The 20,382-nt window shown below is 39.3% G+C and overlaps 1 protein-coding gene and 1 non-coding gene across 2 annotated transcripts in view; both read right to left on the reverse strand.

The window, feature by feature from the left end:
* Positions 1-20,382, reverse strand: part of LOC128735253 (protein O-mannosyl-transferase Tmtc3-like) — a 450,482-nt gene that overhangs the window by 14,658 nt on the left and 415,442 nt on the right. The gene's annotated exons all lie outside the window — the stretch shown is intronic.
* Positions 11,139-11,211, reverse strand: Trnav-cac (transfer RNA valine (anticodon CAC)). The gene has a single exon. It is a non-coding gene; the product is annotated as a tRNA-Val (tRNA).

The raw sequence follows: 20,382 nt of genomic DNA on the forward strand, positions 1-20,382 counted from the left end.
AAAAAGTCAAAAAGAAACAGTTAAAAGTAAAAAATTAAAAAGAAAACATTGAAAGTAAGAAGTCGAGAGGAAAAAGTTGAAAGGAAAAGGTCGAAACGAAAAGTTCAAATGGAAAAAATCAGAAGCAGAAAATCAAAAGGAAAAGATTAGGAAAAGTCAGAAGGGAAAAGCAAGAAGAAAAAATCAAGAGAAAATGGAAGGAAAAAGTCAGAAGGAAATAGTCAGAAGAAAATAGCCAGAATGAAATGGTCAGAAGGAAAAAGGAAATACAGTAATGGCCCGATTTTGTCACCCCCACGATGAATTTGGGGGTGACAAAAACGGGACAGAGACAAAATCGGGTATTTTTTCAATTTTTATTTTTTTGCAGATAACTTAGAACGAACTAAGTACATTTCATTCTGATTTCTGATCACTTTTAGGACATTTCGCACTTACTTCTACCTCTCTGTGGATATCTGTCACCTTTTCACAGTACGAGCACAGGTGCATTTTTTAATTGAGCCGAAATGGTTGATTATACTGGTTAACTATGTTCAGAGAAATTTCACAGCGTAAAAAGTTCTTTCTTATGGTATGAACGATTCTTTGATTAAGCCCCCTAAAAGTAATATAGAAAATTTATTTTTCAAGCAGTAAGAGATAGAACAAAACAATGTTCTACAAAAATTTTGAAAAGATTATTATAAAGAACTTTACCAAAGAAAGTAACCTTCTATCTATTATAGTTGTGGAGATATTAAATAACTTTTGTGGAAACTCCACAATAATCAACTTGTTGAACACAATTTTTCACACTGTTTTAATACATTTGACATGTTTGAAAATGATTTTTTAACTAAGCTTTTGATAAATTAAAAGCGTGACAAAATCGGGTCAAAAACGTGACAAAATCGGGGAGTGTCAAAATCGGATTTTTTTTTTATATGGGCTTATCACTTTGACCACAACATTATTGATCTATTGTAATGTTGCCCGGGTGTATGCTGTATTCTGCACTGCATTTCTGTGCTTTATCATTATTGAGTAAACGATAAGCTTATTTTTTTTATGCGTGCTTATGTGTTGAGGGTTTTACCCATGCTTCGATGCATGTCCTACTATACCAAACCTGTTTCGCCTCGTTATAGTTAGCACTGGTGAGTCCTCCTGAGGTTCAAAACCATTACCTCATTAGGTCCTCATACCAGTATCCTACTAACCATAAGAAGCGTCTTCGGGATAATGTAGAACTCAGCATGAAGGAAGGGTGATGAGGGGCCAGAGAACAAACCCATGCTAAAGTCACTTTGACATCGAATGGCCTGATTCTACTAAGATTCGAACCCACGACCATTCGCTTGTCAAAGCAGACTCGGTAACCTTCCGGCTACAGAGCCCCCCTGCTTACCACTGTAGTTAAAAGGAAAAAAGTCAGTAAAAAAAGTCAAATGGGAAAAGTCTAATGTAGAAAGTCAAAATAAAAAAGTCGTAAAGAAAAAGGGATTCAAAAGTCAAAAAATAAGTCAATAGGAAAAAGTCAAAAGGAAAAACTTCGAAGGAAAAAATCAAAAGAAAACAGTAGAAAAGAAACAGTCAAAAGAAAAATGACAAAAGAAAAATGCCATAAGAAAAAAGTCCAAACGAAAAGTTTAAAACGAAAAAAATTAAAAGGAAACGGGAAGGAAGTCAGAAGGAAAAAGTCAAAAGGAAAAAGTCAAAAGGAAAAAGTCAAAAGAAAAAAGTTAAACGAAAAAAGTCAAAAGGAAAAAGTCGTATAAAAAAGACGAAAGGAAAAAGAAGTCAGAAGAAAAAAGTCAGAAGGAAAAAATCAGAAGGAAAAAGTCAGAAGTAAAACGCCAGAAGGAAAAATCATAGATGTAAGCTATAGGTCGAAGCTCGATTGTCAAAAGTTAAAATTAACTACAAAGCAGCAAATCCCAAACTCAAAATGTCGAAATTTCTCAAAGTCAAGAAGTTTGTATGTCAAAATCAAAGTTAAAAGATAAGTTTCTTTAAACTTAAAAAGTAAAAAGCCAAAAAAAACAAATAAAACATTCAAGAAAGTAAACAAGAAAGTAAAAAACCGACAAAAATACAATACAAATATGAAGTTGCGACTTCTGAGACGACTAGGAAATTGGCAACGAGTGACTTAACTCTAGACGACTACTTGAAACAGCACACCCGATCTGTGGGCTGCTGATGACGATGAAATACGAAGTGCAAAACTTTCAAATTAAAAAAGTCGAAAAGGTATAAAGTCAAACATTATCAAAACTCAAAAATTCAACTAGTCAAATATTCGAAAAACCACAAAGTTGAACACTCGAAAAGTTAAGAAGTCCATAGGTCGAAAAGTTGAAAAATTTAAGGGTTGAAATCTAGAAATCCAAAAATTCGCAAAGCAAAACGGTCTCAAAATAAAAAAAAGTCTCAAAATCATAATGACTTAAAGTCAAAAAGTCACAAAGTCAGAACCTCTCAAAATCAAACAAAAAAGCAGTCAAATAGTTAAATAGTCAAATAGTCAAAATGTCAATAAGTCAAAAAGTTGAAAAATTTAGAAGTCTAAAAGTCGAACAGTGCAAAAGTTGAGTCCAAAAGTCAAAAATTCCACAATCTAAAAGTCAAAACTTCAAAATACGGAAAAACCGAGAACAAGAAAAATCAAAAAGTTAGACAGTCAGAAAAATGGAAAGAAGAAAAACCGAAAAGATGAAAAGTCGAAGAGTTAAAAAGTCGTAATATCGAAGAATGCAAAAGATGAAAAGAGAAGAAGCCAAAGAGTCGTAAAGATGGAAAATCAAAAAGTCACAAATTCTATAATCCAATAGACACCGCTTGTTTTAATGTCTTGAAGTCCAAAAATCAAAAATTCAAAAGCTAAAAAGTAAAACGGTAAAAAAATGAGAAAAAAGTTTTAAAATCAAAAGTCAAAGCGTTTACAGGGCATAAATGTAGGCAATATACAACTCAAAATAAAGTTAAAAATTAAATGATTAAATGAATTAAATGAAGATTAAATGATGATTGTTAAAAATATAATAATATAATATAAAAATTGAAACCGAAAAATAGTGATGTTAAAAAACTTCAAATTGTAAGCGTAATAAAACGATTTGTGATTCTACGAACTTAATTCACCCTACCATTGTTGTTTTAGTTAATTTTACTCCAAATTTTAAAGCCCTTAGTCTCTGACCATTAATCAGGCATTTTCGATCAGACAGTTCGAATGACAAAAAATTCTTCGTTTTCCAATGATGATAATCAACATCAAATATTTAAGTTTTGTTGAAATAGTCAGTGCTGTGTCCAGATTCTAACTTTCACTACCCACTCTTATATCAATATTCTTTCTTGAGTGACACACCTCGGAAATGGTAGTCACGAAAACTACCAATCAAGAGGGTCCATCGTGCCGTACCTTTCTTGCCGTTCTTCTTCCCGTCTGCTCCCTAGGAAGCCATTTTCCTAATTCGCTATTCACCACCATCACCACTCGCAGCCGCCGTCCGTCACTGCCAGTTTCATCACTCCAACAACTGCGTCGGCGGCGGCGGCGGTCCTTTATTGAGACAATCTCGATAATGATGCTGGCGTTGCCTGTTTCGCATTAATCCCAGTGAACCGAGAGCGACGCTCTGCAGTTCAATAATCCTGCTGACATCGTCGAATCCCTGCGAAGCGACTGCCGTCACGACTCGTGCACGGTCGGTCTCGTTATGCCACCCACCTGACGGGCTCACCGCACTGCGTTCGCTGTGAATCTGGCCAAAACGAGAAGCAGTGAGTGCTGTTTCCGACGGAAATCAGACAGACAAGGCTACTAGCGGATAGGTAATCGATATATAATTATTTATGTTGCTCGTAATTCCATGTCCCATTATTTTCTCCGTCTAGTACTAGACTTTTTCGTTCGAGTGTTTCTTATGTTTCTCATTATTTGTACCTATAAACGCCGAACATTGTTCGCATTTCGTGCACAAATCACGACGGTGATTCGGTCGATCGAAGCAAGACTGATATTTTCCTCCGTACGTCGGGTCGTCTCGTCGTCGTCCTGTTCTGTCTTTCCGGCAGACGACACAGTCAGCAAGGGTCTGGCAGCAGGACAGGGAACCGTGACTAAGTGGAAATATTCCTTTGAGTCTGCTCTATCACGTTGCTGCATCCGGATCCGAATGTGAATTTCTCTAATGAAAGTAAAATTTGCCGTCTTGCTGGGCTTTATTTCCGTCTTCGTCGTTCGTCGGTCCGCCGGGAAATCAGCGCGTCTGCAGGCAAAGTGTACCTAGCCGAACCGAACGACAAGTGGAGGTTGTCCCGAAACGAGCAAGGACTTTCTCTGTCGAACTTGATTGGTGGCGTGATTTTTTGAGAAAAGAAAAGTTTGCAATACCGCTGTAAGTCGTGAGTAATTGCAATATCTTTTTGTTCCAACCAATTAAACAAGCAAGTTTTTAGTTTGTTAAGACTAAGCTGAAACTGTGTCGGATTAACGTTGCATGGTTTAAATTCGTTACACCTCTATTATTCATTCCAAAGTAACAGACAAACTTTTACGTCGAGCAACGTTTCTCTAACCAATTATCCGTTGCCCGGTAACTCAGTGGAAAGCTGGCGAAAATTGGGCCACCCAGTTACTCGGTAATACACTTTGACAAAGAACCGTATAACAATTTCCGGATGGAAACTTTTCAGTCCCTGTTACACCCCGAGGAAATACCGAAGTCCGGACAGAATCTGACGCTAGCTTTCTTCCACCCTTCATTTATTTTTAAATCCTGCACCCACCCCGGAGAGAAACAGAAACAGGAAGTTGAGCGAGTTCAAACCGACGAGCGAAGAAATAACGAGATCATCCGAATGCCAAGCTCGTTGCTTATCGCCAACTTCTTCCGCTTATACTCTAGCCTCTAGTGAAGGCCTAATCAAATTAGAAATCATTCACTTGAAACGGCGTAAAAGTGCTAAAAACAAACCGAACAACTTTTTCAAGGAATACCGCATAGGCCGGGTCGGTTTTACTGGACGTGGAATGCGGTGAAGGCAGAGAAAAAAACTTCCGTACATAACTGCTAAACTCAGAAAGAAACTCTAGAAAATTTCCGACGGAAGAAGTTGCCTCGTCAAAGGGCAAACTTTGATCGCAATCCAGGAGCGTTGGTGTGCAGAAAAAGGAGCAGAACAGTGAGGTTTGCGGTCTGTTCTGTCAATTCTTTTCAGTCTTAATAGGGACAGGTTAATGTAGGGAAAAAAAGGTTGGTGAATAACTGTCTTAGTGGTGCCAAGTGATGACGGTTTTGCCAACGGAAATTATTCTAAACTAACTTCCAAACTAAGCCAACCGGCAAGGCAAGAAAGAATGAAGCGACAGCGAACTGTCACTGTATCGTAATGGTAAATGCCAATCAATCAGTTAGTCAATTTATCAAGTCATTCGAGCGGCTCACTTTACGTCTTCAAGTGAGATAAATTGATGGAATGCCGCCGGCACCGCCGCTGCCGCCGCTAGCCCAGGCCCACGACAACCGAGAAGCAGTTATTGATTTTAAATATTAATGGAAAGTTGTCAATCGACGCCGGGATTATTGGATAATAGTAGCCGGAAAGGTTAAGCATACACTTTTTGTTATATGAATCAGATGGGTGGTTGTTGCTGACAGGCTGCGATATAGTAGAATAGTCGAAAAGTAGAAAAAGATGATTATGTAATTTTTCAGGATTTGTGTTGTTTTGTTGTTTAGAAGCAGAAATGCGATTCGCATTTGCATTAGTTCATCATTCAAGGGAAAAGATATTCGACTTCTTGACGACGAATCCGACATTACACTTGTACTTTTCACTTTTTACGTTTTACTTTTTATTTTTAACTTTTTAACTTTTTATTTCTACTTTTTATTTTATACATTTTAATTTTTAATGTTTTCTTTTTACTTTTTACTCTTTACTGTTTATTTTTACTTGTTACTTTTTACCTTTTACTTTTACTTTTTACTTTTTGCTTTTAACTTTTAACTTTTTAGTTTTTTTGCACTTTTTATTTTTCACGTTTTGCTTTTTACTTTTTACTTAGGCCATTTAACATACTTTTTAAAGTTATTGTCCTTCCGATGCTAGATAATTGAAGGGGAGGGGGGAACAAAGAGGTTTTGTTAATCGAGCAAAAAAAATGCGTTTTGAGCATTTTTACTTAAAGTTTAGACGTGAAAACCAAACCAATTCTTTCTTTTCACATACACGTTATTATTTTCTATGCAAAATCCTACGAAATGGAAGACAAAAATGATTAACTCCACTCGTACACTCGAATTTATAAAAAAAATGGCGCATATCACTCAAATAATTTTTTTGCCCCCAATTTTTCATGTCAATTTCTAAAAGGGGGGGGGGGGCTGACAAAACTTTAAAAATAATTTGCAATGGCCTTACGTTTTACTTTTTACTTTATACTTACACTTTTTATTTTTTGCTTTACTCTTTACCATCTTTTCTCTTTACCATATTTACTCTTTACCCTTTTTCGTTTTTATTTAGTCCTTTCCACTTTTTTTCTGCTGACTTTTCCTTCTGACTTTTTCTTTCCAAATTTTTCCTTCTGACTTCTCCATTCGACTTTTTCCTTTTGAATTTTTCCTTTTGACTTTTGCTTGACTTTTCTGTTTCGTCTTTTTCCTTTCACATTTTTTATTTCAGCTTTTTCATTTCAACTTTTTCATTTTAACTTTTTCTTTTCAACGTTTCCTGGGCAGTCTACCTAAGCTAAGCTTAACCTTTTCCTTTTGACATTTTTCCGCCTGATTTTGGTTTCTTTTATTTTTAAATTTCTGCTATTACACGTTTTTTTTGGAGATTTGTATTTCACCTTATTTGCCTTTGTCGCTTCTTTTTGACTTTCTCCTTTTGGCTTTTGGCCTTTTTCTTCTGACCTTTTCCTTGTGAATTTTACCTGTTCATTTTTGCTTTGTTTTTCTTCTTTTGCCTTTTTCTTTTTGACTTTCTCTTTTACTTTCTCCTTTTGAATTTTTCTTTCTGACTTTTTCCTTTTGCCTATTGATTTTTTCCTTGTGACTTTCTCCTTTTGGCATTTTCTTTGACTTTTCCCTTCTAACTTTTTCGTTTTGATTTTTTCCTTTTGACTTTCTTTTCAAACTTTTAACTTTTGACTTTCTCCTTTTGTGTTTTTCCTTTTGACTTCTTCCTTCTGACTTTTTCTTTTTAATTTGTACCTTTTGACTTTTTTTGTTTTGACGTTTTTTCTTTAGAATTTTTTCCTTGTCACATTTTTCCTTTCCACTTGTTATTTTTTTTTATTTTTGGTTTTACTTTTTACTTTTTATTTTTTGGTTTTTGTTTGCTACTTTTTGCAACTGCGTGCGCACTCTAAATCATGTAGAAATGCATTGTCAATGATATTTTGAACATGAAAAGCCATGACCTTCAGTACAATATTTTTCCTAAAATATCTTTGCTTTCAATAAAACCGTAGTTACACATAAAAGTAATTTTGAAGAAATTAAGGTTGGAAATAAGGCTTGTTCGCGACAAAATTTGGACACCCCTAAACACACACAGCTTCGGAAATACATTAACGATGAGTGAATTATTTTGCAGAGTGGTAGACGTATGTCTGTTCTTTCTGAAAATATAACACTTGTTTATATTACAAGCGCTCAGCGTAAAATGGCGTCGAAAGAAGATCAGGTGCGGAAAGCAATTGTGTGCGGTCGCAATGAAAATCTGGATCTCTCGTTAAAAACAATGCCAAAAAGCTTGGATTTACTCCAAGCACTGTTCACAGTGTTTTAAAATCGTTCGATACTCGCTTGACAACAGCTAGGAAGAAGGGAAGTGGAACAAAAATGGATCGGACGAATCACCACAAGGATGCGATGGTAAAACAAATATTACGGAGGAGACCAGATCTTTCTGTACGTACCATTGCTCGTAAAATAAAAATGTCGCCAACATTCGTGCACACTTCTAAGCAACGATAAGGCATGAAGTCTTGCAAGGTGAGGACTGTGTCAAACCGTAATGATAAGCAAAATATGACGGCCAAAACACGTGCTGGTAAGCTTTATCGCAAATATTCAACGAAGTTTCCATGCGTTATAATGGACGATGAAACGTATGTCCTAGAAGACTGTAAACAGCTTCCTGGTATGTCTTTTTACACTGCCATGGAACGGAATGCCGTTGCAGAGCATTTTAGGACAAAGAAGAAAGCCAAGTTCCCCAAAACATAAAGTATGGCAGGCCATATGCAGCTATGGTCGAGCAAGCAAAAGTTACATTACCACGGGAACGGTTAACAAGGAAATATACCGTGAATAATGCCTGCAGAAACGATTGTTACCGTTCCTACACAGCCATGATGTACCCTCGCTGTTTTGGCATCCTGTCACTACGCCAAAGATGTTTTAGAATGGTATCATGCTAATGGAGTCCATATTGTACCGAAGGAGGCGAATCCACCTAACTGTCCAGAGTTACGCTCCATCGAACGGTATTGCATATTGGTAGAGAGAGAGCTGTTCCAGCACAAACAACAAGCAACAACTATAGATAAATTTCGAAAATCTTGGACAAACGCAGCGAAATTGGTTGCCAATTTCGCCAATTTTTCATTCAGACCAAATAAGTAATTATTAACGATACAAACATAAGTAATATAAAGTTGTTTCATGGATTAAACTTCTAGCTAATTTGTTTTATTGCAAAATTGAGGTATCCAGATTTTGTCGCGAACAAGCCTTACAGGGTGCGTAACGAATTTTTGCAGTAAATTTCAAAACAGAAATTTCTCATGCTTGCGAAACATTATTTGGATATATCTGGCAGCACTGAATAGCTAACACTATTGGATGTCAAATGTAAACAAGCAGTGTTTAGTAAACTGAAAGCAGAATGAAACAACAAAATAACCGGCCAGCCGTCGTCCTTTTTTTGCGCGCCGGAGCAAGCGTAAAGGAGATAATTCGATCGGAAAGAACAGTGTACTGTATAAAGAAGGCTTGGGAAAGTGATAAGCTATCCTACACACCTACCCGGAATTACCGCTGAACGTACCAACGGGTCAAAAAAGTGGAAAGAATGATTATAAAGAATCAAGCGAGGTCAATGAGGTCCATGACTCGGGAAATCGGGTGTCCGGACTCCTTAATCCGACGAGTAATGATCAAAAACCTTGGTTATAAGTCAATTTATGAATGCTGCGACCAAATCACGGCGATTGGAGAAAGGTAAACAACTTCTGAGTCGGTTGAAGCATTCTCATCATAATAATTCTGTCATCATATTTTCTGGTGAAAAAAAAACTTTAATCGGGATTAAAAGGTGAATCGAAAGAATGACAGGTGGCTTGCACCAGATCGTATTCAGGTTCCAATAGTCACGTCAACAAAGTTTCCGACCCATGTGATGGTTCCAGGCGTAGTCTCTAGCGAGAGGGATGTAATGCTTCCGTATTTCTTTGAACAAGGACTAAAGGCCGTCATTTCATCTTCCAACAAGACGGAGCACCTGCTCATAATGCCATAATGCTTGCTGAAAATGTTTCGGAATTTTGGGAGAAAGAAATTTGGCCCCCTAGCAGTCTCGATATGAATCCTTTGGATTATTTTGTGGGAGGCGTCGTCAAGCGGGATACCAATAAGACGCCTCACACCACACTTAGGTTGCTCAAAGCCAAGACTAAAACTAAAACAGCAGTTTCCGGAAGCGTTTATCAACAATCATTGAAATCTCCTTCAATGAATATATTACCCATAAGATCTGCTGAGGCTGCCACGGAGTTTGACTTTTGCAAAAATCCATACTGGTTTTTGTTTGCAATTTCATTTTCAGTTAGATACAATTTCATTTGTTTACTAATAACACTTCCAAACACTTTTGATGTAGCTGGTAGAATTGATATTGGTCTTGTTGAAACATGTTTTTAAAGTAGAATCTATGCTCGCACCTTACCCTTAACTCCACTCAAAAAGTTTTGTACAACATCTCGCTGTAGGATGCTTCCGTAGTGCCTTCTTCCTAATAGGCCAGTATTTTTTATTGGGCCTTAGTTCCGGTGCGTTTGGGGGGGGGGGGGGGGTGGGGGGGGGTTCATTGCTTGGGTACGAAAGTAACCCCGTTGGCTGGTATTCACCTCCGGCACATCAAAGTTGTGCTGGGCGGTGAAGTGCAGTAGCCCCGAAAGCTGCTGGAAGTCCGCCTTGACGTAAGTCTCATCATCCATGATGAGAGAGTTGAGAATTTTCCAGCTGCTTGTGCAAAATAAATTCGCAGCGTTGTTTTTCGGGTGACGCCATTTTTTCCAATTTTCGAAAAACTGACCGCGATAAAAATACAGTGTAAACAACCCAGATAACACAAGATCGTAATAGAAAGTTCACATTAAATCGTTTTCATGTCAATTTCACATTGGAATTGTATAATGATTAGAGTATGTCAAATCGAAGTGAACAATAAGTTGTTTTGCAGTCGTGCGTGTCTTCATATACAATTCATGATTGTGAATTATAAAGCAGGATAGACAATTGCAATATTTGATTATATCTTTATCATATATTTAGGAGTATTTAATTGCGTGTTATAAACATTGCGCAAAATAGAATTACAAATAGTTGTCAAAATTTTCGCACGTATATTGCCTCCACTTTGGTACATATATGTTCTTATATGGCGTGAAATATAACTTTTTCGTTCAGATATGATTTCGTATACCTCAGTTGCAATCGAGATATACAAACCAAATGGTTTACTGGGAATACACTCTAAACTACTTCTACCCAAATTTTCAAGAGAAAATACGCGATGGGTAATTTTCTACAGCGTTTCTTCCGTGATCCAATTTTATGTGGGACCACCCTTTAGGAATTAAAATTGAATTCAAAATTGAATTTCGACTTGAAATTAGTACGAAATTGGACAAAAAATTGAACTTAAATTTGACCTTAAATGTAGACTTCAATCTTTTTAAAGATTTTTAGACTATTAAACTCAAAATTGGACTTGAATAAAATTCTGAGATCATTCAGACCAAACCTGTAGGATAATTATTTTTACTTTTTACGGTACTAGCACAGAACAAAATGGCATAATTTTACTCTTATAATGTTAGCTAAGGTAAAAATCAAAAAGAAATGGTCTGATTCCATCCAGGATCGAACTGGAGACCTTCTGCGTGTGAAGCAGACGTGATAACCGCTACACCATGGAACCCAACTGACGATTGACTGCACTGCGAAACAGTACAATACAATCATACAACCCGCGAAAAGCTTACAGTATACCGATGAGTCACAGTGCTAATACATACTGTTCAATTAATTTTTTTGCTTTCTATCAAATCCATCTTTATTGGGCACGCTTTCGGCTGCGCTTCTATGAGTCGTGAGGAAAAGTAAAGCTTCTGTGTCTGGCCCCTTGACGAACATCATTCAACTAACGATTTCCGTTGGTTAGAATTGAAAAACTTTCAGTTTATTTTCAATTATAAGCATTGAGCATTGGATGCTCAAGTGCATGATTATGCAGACCACTTTGAATGATGATTAATCTTTCCATAGAAACATATTTTGTGCTTGAGTAGTAGGTATGTAGTAATATTAAAGCCATTATTATTTTGCATTATTCCAGTTTCCCATTCATCGGACCACTTAGTGCTAATAACTTAATTACAATTTATCTCCAATCCAATCGCAATCATTCCGAAACAATCACGCAGAAGATCTTTCGACTGACCGACCGACCGGCCCGGCCGGCCTCCACACGAGAAAATCAGATGTGATATGATGCACCCATACTGGCACTAGCTCACGTGTAGTAAGATCCTATATTTCCCGTCCCAGCCAGCAGCTCCTCTGCACTGAAGAGGGTTAATTCCGCACTGCTTTGGCGGTGACGCACAAACAACCGCACAAACCGAGCCGTCTCTCTTCGAGCCGGAGGCCAATTCAATTGTTCGCAACAGTCTGAATAATTCATACGATTTAAAGGCTTTGCACCCATTAACGTCATCGCCGGGACAGTGAATGCGACGGCATGCTGGTCATCGGATCTGTTTAAAGTCCACGTCGACTTCCACTTCCGAGACCACTAGGAAAATGCGAAAGTGCACAAATCAGCAGACAGCGAATTGAACAGCAAATGGCCGTAAATGTCCATTTCCTCGCCTCGCCTCGCTTCGAATCGTGCCGGTGAAGGCTTCCAACCGCATTTCTTCGGGTTCATGAAGTTGCTGCAGTCTTGGCTCTCGAATTGCTAATTGAAACGGGCTGAGTATGCTCCGGCTCGGATTCATCGTGATATTCTTCATTCATTCAAGCGAACATAAAGGGTATTAGTGCACGATTGAGAGACCCCTCCGGATGCTTTGCACTTCTAGCTTTGTAGGTCCTTGGATGATTGGACTGGCCGATAGCTCGTTAATTTCAATTCCATTTGTGGGCTAGCCAACGTGCTCCTCTTTAGCAATAAATCATTTGCGGTGATGGTATTTAAACCCTTTTTAATAATAATGAATGACGGGCTGAAAGTTTTCCAGCTGCGTAAAAAAATGGTCCTGAACGACAGTCCATTTCTAACTGCAAAACTGTCAATACACAAAAGAAAACTTACGTTCGAAAGCACCCACCCCCGGTCCCGGACCCAAACCGACAACGGCTGCCGCGATGCTCAACTGACAGCAAGCCAAAGGCACTTATTTTTTAAAGGGATAAGATATTGTTTTAATAAATCTTCATCCCGAGCAGACGTGCTTGGCACACCAACAACAACCGGAGCCACCGGGCCAAAAGTGGATCTCCTTCCGCTTGAACCGATCGCCCGGATTACCAAGCAGCTTGTTCCCGTCTTCGCATGTATGCCCGGCAGCGGGAAAGGGAACACAATAACTTGCGTCTTCTGTTCCGGCGGTAAAAAAAAAACATTCCACAAGTCCAGCAACAACAACGACGGGATACGACGACGACGACGACGCCGAGTGCGAAATTTATCCGTCACCGCCGCAGCCGGAGTAAGACAGACTAGACGATGGGAAAACTTGACAAAGCAAAAAAAAAGAAAAGCGGAAAAAAATAAAACAGCAAAACGATGACGGCAAGATATGCACCGACACTTTTCTTTGCGCTGCTGACGAGGCGATGAAAACGGGTGGTCATCCGCGGGTGGTCGGTGGCGGTGGTTTTGTGCGAAAAGTGATAAATTGTGAAATTGTACGAGCAGCCAAGCCACACAACTCTTTCCTGTAACATTAGTCATCAAGTTTGCACAGTGCAGCGATGATCTGCCATCTGGCTGTTCCGGATTTTCCGGTGAATTATTCGTTTCAAGTGTTTTTCTTCCTTTCGAATGCTCATTCAACTGTTTCCCGTTTTGATGCCATCAGTGTTACGGTTTGCCATTAAAATTAAACACCGTTTAAGAGTTTTTTGATATTTTTTTCGAAAAACTTTCATAGCATATTATATCTCATGTAACCATCAGTGAATAAAGAAAATTACCACTCCATCCCTCCCCGTAAACACAATCTGATATGGAGAAGTTCAACGTTTGCGATATCATAACCAGAACAGATTTTTTCTTAACATATTCAACGCCAAAAGGCAACACTCAGCCTGTCGTGCCCCGTCCCATGCATGCCAAGCCCGACATGCAGTACGTTCGTAGTTGCGCTTACATTAAACTCCGTCAATCACTTTGAAAACGTTTTCCGGCGATACGCGTGCCGGCTGGCAGATAAGCTCGACTCGAAGGCTGTACGGTTCGGTACAACCGCCGGCCGGAAGTTTGCCGTCATGCGTTCACGCAATGCTCATGCTACGTGCTATCGGTTATGAGTGTACGGGAGGAGGAGATGTAGCAATATCAACTTGCGAGTCAATTAGCTGTAATATGATTGAAAACTTTGGGCTGTTTTGACAGTTCAGGCTGTGCTGTGGAAGACGCCGCCCGAGACTGGTGATCTCCAGAGCTTGGGAGTATTTTACGGTTTCGGAGCTTGAAATTTTCAATTTATTTAAAATGATGGATTACTTCTGGTTAGCGTCGATTGCTCGCAGCGGTGCACAGAAGGAAAGAGTGATTTTGCAGCATTTATTAAGTTGGAAAGTTTTTTTCACTGAAAAGCGGTAAGCGGATGGTATGGAGTGCAACCAACATAACTGAAACCGTTTCAAAGCACTACAAAACCAAACAAAGGCTTGATGCTACATTTCGCATCGGAACCAGCCAGCAATAAGGCTGTAGGACAATTACGAAGATAGTACTGCGATCCTATTGATTCTTACAGCCGCTCCCTTTCGAGATTCGAAAATACGAGAATTTGGTTTGTATGAACAGTGTCATAACTCGAGGTTAGCTGGGAGCACTACAACTATTATTTAATCGAAATTAGTTTGCTGCTGAATTATATTTCAGCAACTTCGCCCTGCGTCGAATCTGCTTTCATGGCTCAAGACGGACTAACTTCTGGTTATCCAATTATTACCTATAATAGGTATTTATTACCTAATATAACCTTATAGATTTAATGCAAACTTTGTTTTGACATGTTGTCCGTCAAATTTTAAATCAAGTTATAGTCGCCACGCTTTTAGAATGACTAGTTTAAAGTTTTCTAGGACATACGTTTTATCGTCCATTATAACGCATGGAAACGTCGTATTATGCTTATCATTACGGTTTGGCACAGTCCTCACCTTGAAAGACTTCATGCCTTGTCGTTGCTTAGAAGTGTGCACGAAAGTTGGCGACATTTTTATTTTACGAGCAATGGTACGTACAGAAAGATCTGGTCTCCTCCGTAATAGATGTTTTACCTTCGCATCCTTGTCGTGGCTCATCAGATCCGTTTTTGTTCCACTTCGTTTCTTCCTAGCTGTTGTCAAACGAGTATCGAACGATTTTAAAACACTGTGAACAGTGCTTGGAGGAAATCCAAGCTTTTTGGCAAGTTTTCTTAACGAGAGATCCGGATTTTCATTGCGCCCGCACATAATTGCTTTTCGCACCTGCTCTTCTTTCGACGCCATTTTACGCTGAGCGCTTGTTATATAAACAAGTGCTATGGTTTCAGAAAGAACAGACATACGTCTACCACTCTGCAAAATATTTCACTCGTTGTTAATGCATTTGCGAAGCTGTGTGTGTTTAGGGGTGTACAAATTTTGTCGCGAACAAGCTTTAGATCAAAGAGCGCAGTACACGTTTGTCAATAATTGTTATAGTTCATCTAGCTTGATTAAAACCGGTTTGCCACAAGGCTCAATTTTGGGTCCCTTACTATTTCTGATATTTATTAACGACTTGTAGAGTTTGCCTCTAAATGGCCGCTTACATGCTGTATGCAGATGATGCCTACCTTGTTTATGTCTAGGAGGAGAGAACTCTCGAAGAACTTAAACTAAACATGCAATGCGATCTAAGCTTATTGTTACAATGATTATCCACAAACAGATTAATGTAAAATATTACCAAACCATGTTAAGGTACCCCGGGGCAAGTGGGAATACGGGGTAAGTGGGAACGGAGCTCATAACTATCTTCAACCTCATTTTCTCCAACCAAACCAAACCTAGAAATAAAAGATACAGCTCAAGCGCATACAATAAATTTATATAAGAGGCTTATGTCTGTACCGAAAACCAGTCCTCTGACAGGACCTCGTAAGAGGTTTATCGGTAACTAAAAACAGATCCCTGACAGGACGTCATGCTTTCGTAGCAATGGGTTGTATTCTCAGTCGCCTCACCGGTCGACTGCTGGACTGCTCAATTGCTCAACTGGTTGACTAGACTTCTCGACTGGACTGGTCGATTTGATTGCTCGACTGAACTGTTCGATTCGACTGGTTGATTGGGCAGATCGACTTGACTGCTTGACTGAACAGCTCGCTTTAACTGCTCGAGTGGACTACTCGACTTAACTACTCGATTCGACTGTATGACACATTTGTTTGACTTACTACTCGACCCGACTGCTCGACTTAACTGCACGTTTGAATTGCTCGACTAGACTGTTCGATTCGACTGCTCGAATGAACTGCTTGACTCAAGTACACGATTGCACTATTCGAATCGGCTGCTCGACTCAACTGCTCAACCCGATTGCTCGATTCAACTGCTCGACTAGACTACTCGATTTAATTGTTCGACTCAACTGACGGCTTGATTCAACAGCTTGACTAGACTGCTCGACTTACAAGTAAACATCACTATCGGTCACAGGCTTAGAGCTTGACCATATACACCATAGTGTAGTCCTGTCGATCCAGAACTTCACTGCACTGCTCGTATAGGTGTAGCCTATGGAACTTTTTTGAGGAAACTTAACTTGAAATTTGTATGGGCATTTGACTTAATGGAGGTGCATGGTACATTGTGAATATCAGGAACGTTTAAGTAACAGTTCAAAAAGAAAATGATATGGTTTGGAAAAGGATGATTGGATTACGCAACAAGCATTTCTAAATTCCTTTTTTTGTTCATCTGGAAGTGTTATTAAACTTTTCTCATACTGATAATACGTTAATTGCGGTTCAAGTTATTCGTTTACGATACAGGACGGTATTTTCTCTCTATTTAACTAAATACGGTGGCATAATTGAGACAAACGTTCAGAGATGTTTACAATAGTTTTGCTGCTGAATAACCGAAAAAAGCATTCTTCTTTACCTTTTCTTTGTTACATATCATGTTGAATAAAACAGCAATTGAAAATTTGCAAATATACTCCAGCAAATCTGGTGTGATGGGCAGCGAAATTGCCAAGCAATGAATAACGGAGGTGGCTAGGCGTTGGGATCAACATTCCGATACAATACATTGTTGAATGGTCAACAAGATGGAGCGCTCAACAGAAATAGGAGAACAACTGAAGATGATGGACAAGCTATGGGTCCACTAAAAGCATAAAAAAAGTTATAAAAGCAGCGAGATAGCTGAAAAATGGCAAAGCAGTTGGAAAGGATAACATCCCTGCTGAACTTTTGAAAGTCGGGAGCGAATTTTTGAAAGAACGGGTGCAATCCATCAGGTTATACTAAAAGGTATAGACTGAGAAGGAAATTCCTACGGAATGGTTAGAAGGTCATATGTTCCCTATTTACAACAAAGGCCTTTGAATCGAATGCAGCAATCACCGAGGCATTACTTTCCTCAATTATGCATACAAAATGCTCTCTCGTATCTTGTTTCTCAGAACAGACAGATGCCGTTGCAGGAAACCTTTGTTGGCGAATACCTGTGCGGTATTCGAGAGGAACGCTCCAAGACGGACCAAATGTTCACCTTGCGACAAATCCTCAATAAATTCCGGGAGTTCAACTTGCAGACTCACCATTTGTTTATAGACTTTAAGGCGGCGTACGGTTCAGTTAAACGCAATGAGCTGTGGCAAATTATGCTCGAACATGGGTTTCCAACAAAACTGATAAGGCTGAAACGTTCTATTGTTAATGGTTCCAATCAAGTATTAGGATAACGGGTGAAACATCGGACGCGTTTGTGGTTTGAATTAAGATGACGGGCTATCGAATTTGCTTTTCAACATTGTATTGGAAGGTGCTATTCGAAGGGCAGGCGTGTAGAGAATCGGTACCATCTTCACGAAATCTCATATGCTCCTAACGTTTGCGGGCGACATCGGTATCATCGGTGTTAACCGTAGAACTGTGGAAACAGCGAACACGCGTCATTAAATCATAAATCGCATGAATCATGAAATCTATCAAGTAAACCTAGATGCGGATATTGTGAAGCGACTAAATCACGGCAGGCTAAAATGGGCGGTCACGTAGCAGGGATGTTGGATGAGAGACCAGCGAAAACAGACTGCGTACCCGTTGGGTGAGCGCTGTTGATGTAGCTGCTAGAGCAGTAGGTGTTAGGGTTTACTAGGGAGCGGCAGCCCAAGACCGAGAAATGTGGCGACATGTAGAGGTGAATTGTAGTCAAAAAAGTCAAATAAGTAAAGGATGAAGGAGGTGTTATTGGACATAGTTAAAGATGACAGAGTTTTAAAAATTAATTCGTGGTCCGGTTATAAGCAAATGGTGGAGTAGCCGCAAATCTTGATCACAATCTTGACAAAGCACAACAATGTATTGGCAATTCTAGACATGCTTTGGTACCAAGCTTGAAAGTTTTTATGGTATCATGGTATTCATGGTATCGGAACGTCTTCATTGATGAACATCCATATAAATTTAATACACCAGCGCAATTTTGTCTTGATTTTTCAAGATACGCAACATGCGAAAAACAATCTTGCACGAATTTTTGCTTTTTCAATTACATTTGTAGTTTCAATTCAGAACACCAAACAAGCATACCGGAATTAACGAGGAGAAAAGTTTAATAACACTTTCAGGTGAACGAAAAAGGTACTTAAGAAAAGCTTGTTGCATAATCTAATTATCCTTTTCAAACAATATCCTTTTCTTTTTGATCTGTTACTTATACGTTTAGGATATTCACAATGTACCATGCGCCTCCATTAAGTCAAATGCCCATACTAATTTCAAGTTAAGTTTTCTCAAAAAAGTTCCATAGGCTACACCTATACGAGCAGTGCAGTGAAGTTCTGGATCGACAGGACTACACTATTGTGTATATGGTTAAGCTCTAAGCCTGTGACCGATGCTGATGTTTCCTTGTTAGCCACTCAACCCAACTGCTCGACTCAGCTACTTGATTTAACTGTTTGATTCGACAGCTCGACTTAACTGTGCGATTCAACTGCTCGACTGGACTGCTCGGTTCAACTGCCCAACTCGACGGAACGACTCAACTGCTTGGCTGGACTACTTGACTGAACAGCTTGATTTAACTGCTCGACTCAACTGTTCGACTTAATAGCTTGACCCAACTCCTCGACTAAATCATTTGATTCGACTGCTCGACTAGACTACTCGACTAAAGTGCTCGATTAAACTGCTCGAATCAACTGCTTGACTTCTGATTTACTCGATAGCTCGACTGGACTACTCGACTCGACTGCTTGACTCAGCTGCTCAACTGGACTACTCGACTCAACTGCTCGAACAAACTGTTCGACTGGACTCGATACAACTGCTCAACTCGACTGCTCAAATGAACTGCTCGAATGACCTTCACATGCCAAATTTGGTTCCATTTGCTTGGTTAATTCTCGAGTTATGAGAAAATTTGTGTTTCATTTGTATGGGGGCCCCCCTCTTAGTGGGGGGAGGGGTCTCTAACCATCATAAGAACCTTCTTTGGCCCCAGAAACCCCTACATGCAAATTTTCACGCCGATCGATTCAGTAGTTTTCGATTCTATAAGGAACATACCGACAGACAGACACCCAGACAGACAGACAGAAATCCATTTTTATAGGTATAGACTAGCTGACCCGACAAACTTCGTATTGCCACAAATTATCCTGTGTTGTACATAAATCATGAATCTCGGATGATCTTTGTCACAATCTCGAGTTTTGCAAGCACCCCAGTGGGCGGCGCTTCCGACGGCGGGTCACCGGCAACACTCGCGACCGGCTCGTCCTGAATGATCTAGTGTTACTATAGATAGTTTTTGTGGTCTTGTTATTGATTAATGTTTTATGGAAGAATCTCGAATTTCTCGAGTTGGATTAGTTTTTGAGTTTCGCAAAAATTTCTGTTTTATTTGTATGAGAGTCCATATCCCCCTACCACAGGGGTGAGAGGTCTCTAACTATCATAAAATAAGTTCAAGACTCCAAAATCTCCCACATGCCAAATTTGGTTCCATTTGCTTGATTAGTTCTCAAGTTATAAGGAAATTTGAATTTCATTTGTATGGGAGCTCCCCTCTTAAAAGGGGAAGGGGTCGTAATTCACCATAGAAAAAATTTCTGCCATCTAAAACTCCCACATGCCAACTTTGGTTCCATTTGATTGATTAGTTCTAGAGATAAGAGGAAATTTGCATTTCATTTGTATGGAAGCCCACCCTCTTAAAGGGGAGATGGGCCATAACTCGCTTTCTAAAGAAGAGAGGGGTCTCAATTCACCATAGAAAAAAATCTTGCGTCCAAAACCACTTACATGTCAAATTTGGTTCCTTTTGAGGTGCTAAGGGGCTAAAATGTATGCGCGAGAGGGAAGCTCAACGGACAGCGTGAGGTCTGCCGCTAGGCAGAATAGGACGGAACTGCCTCGGGAAGGAGGAGTTTCCTTAGGGCGAAGATCGTTTTAGCAAGTAAGAAGTACCGATTGTAAAATAAGTTTTTGAATACAGGGGATTCCGATTTGACACACCGACCCGGCTGGTCGGTAGCGCGAATTAATAACCGGTTTTTACTTATTATACCGTTCATCAGTTATTTATTATTGACTTCAAGATATTTTCTTACACAAATGTGGTATTTTCTTTATGCTTTTAAGAA

Source organism: Sabethes cyaneus, chromosome 2 (genome assembly GCF_943734655.1).
Source record: "Sabethes cyaneus chromosome 2, idSabCyanKW18_F2, whole genome shotgun sequence".
NCBI lineage: Eukaryota > Metazoa > Arthropoda > Insecta > Diptera > Culicidae > Sabethes > Sabethes cyaneus.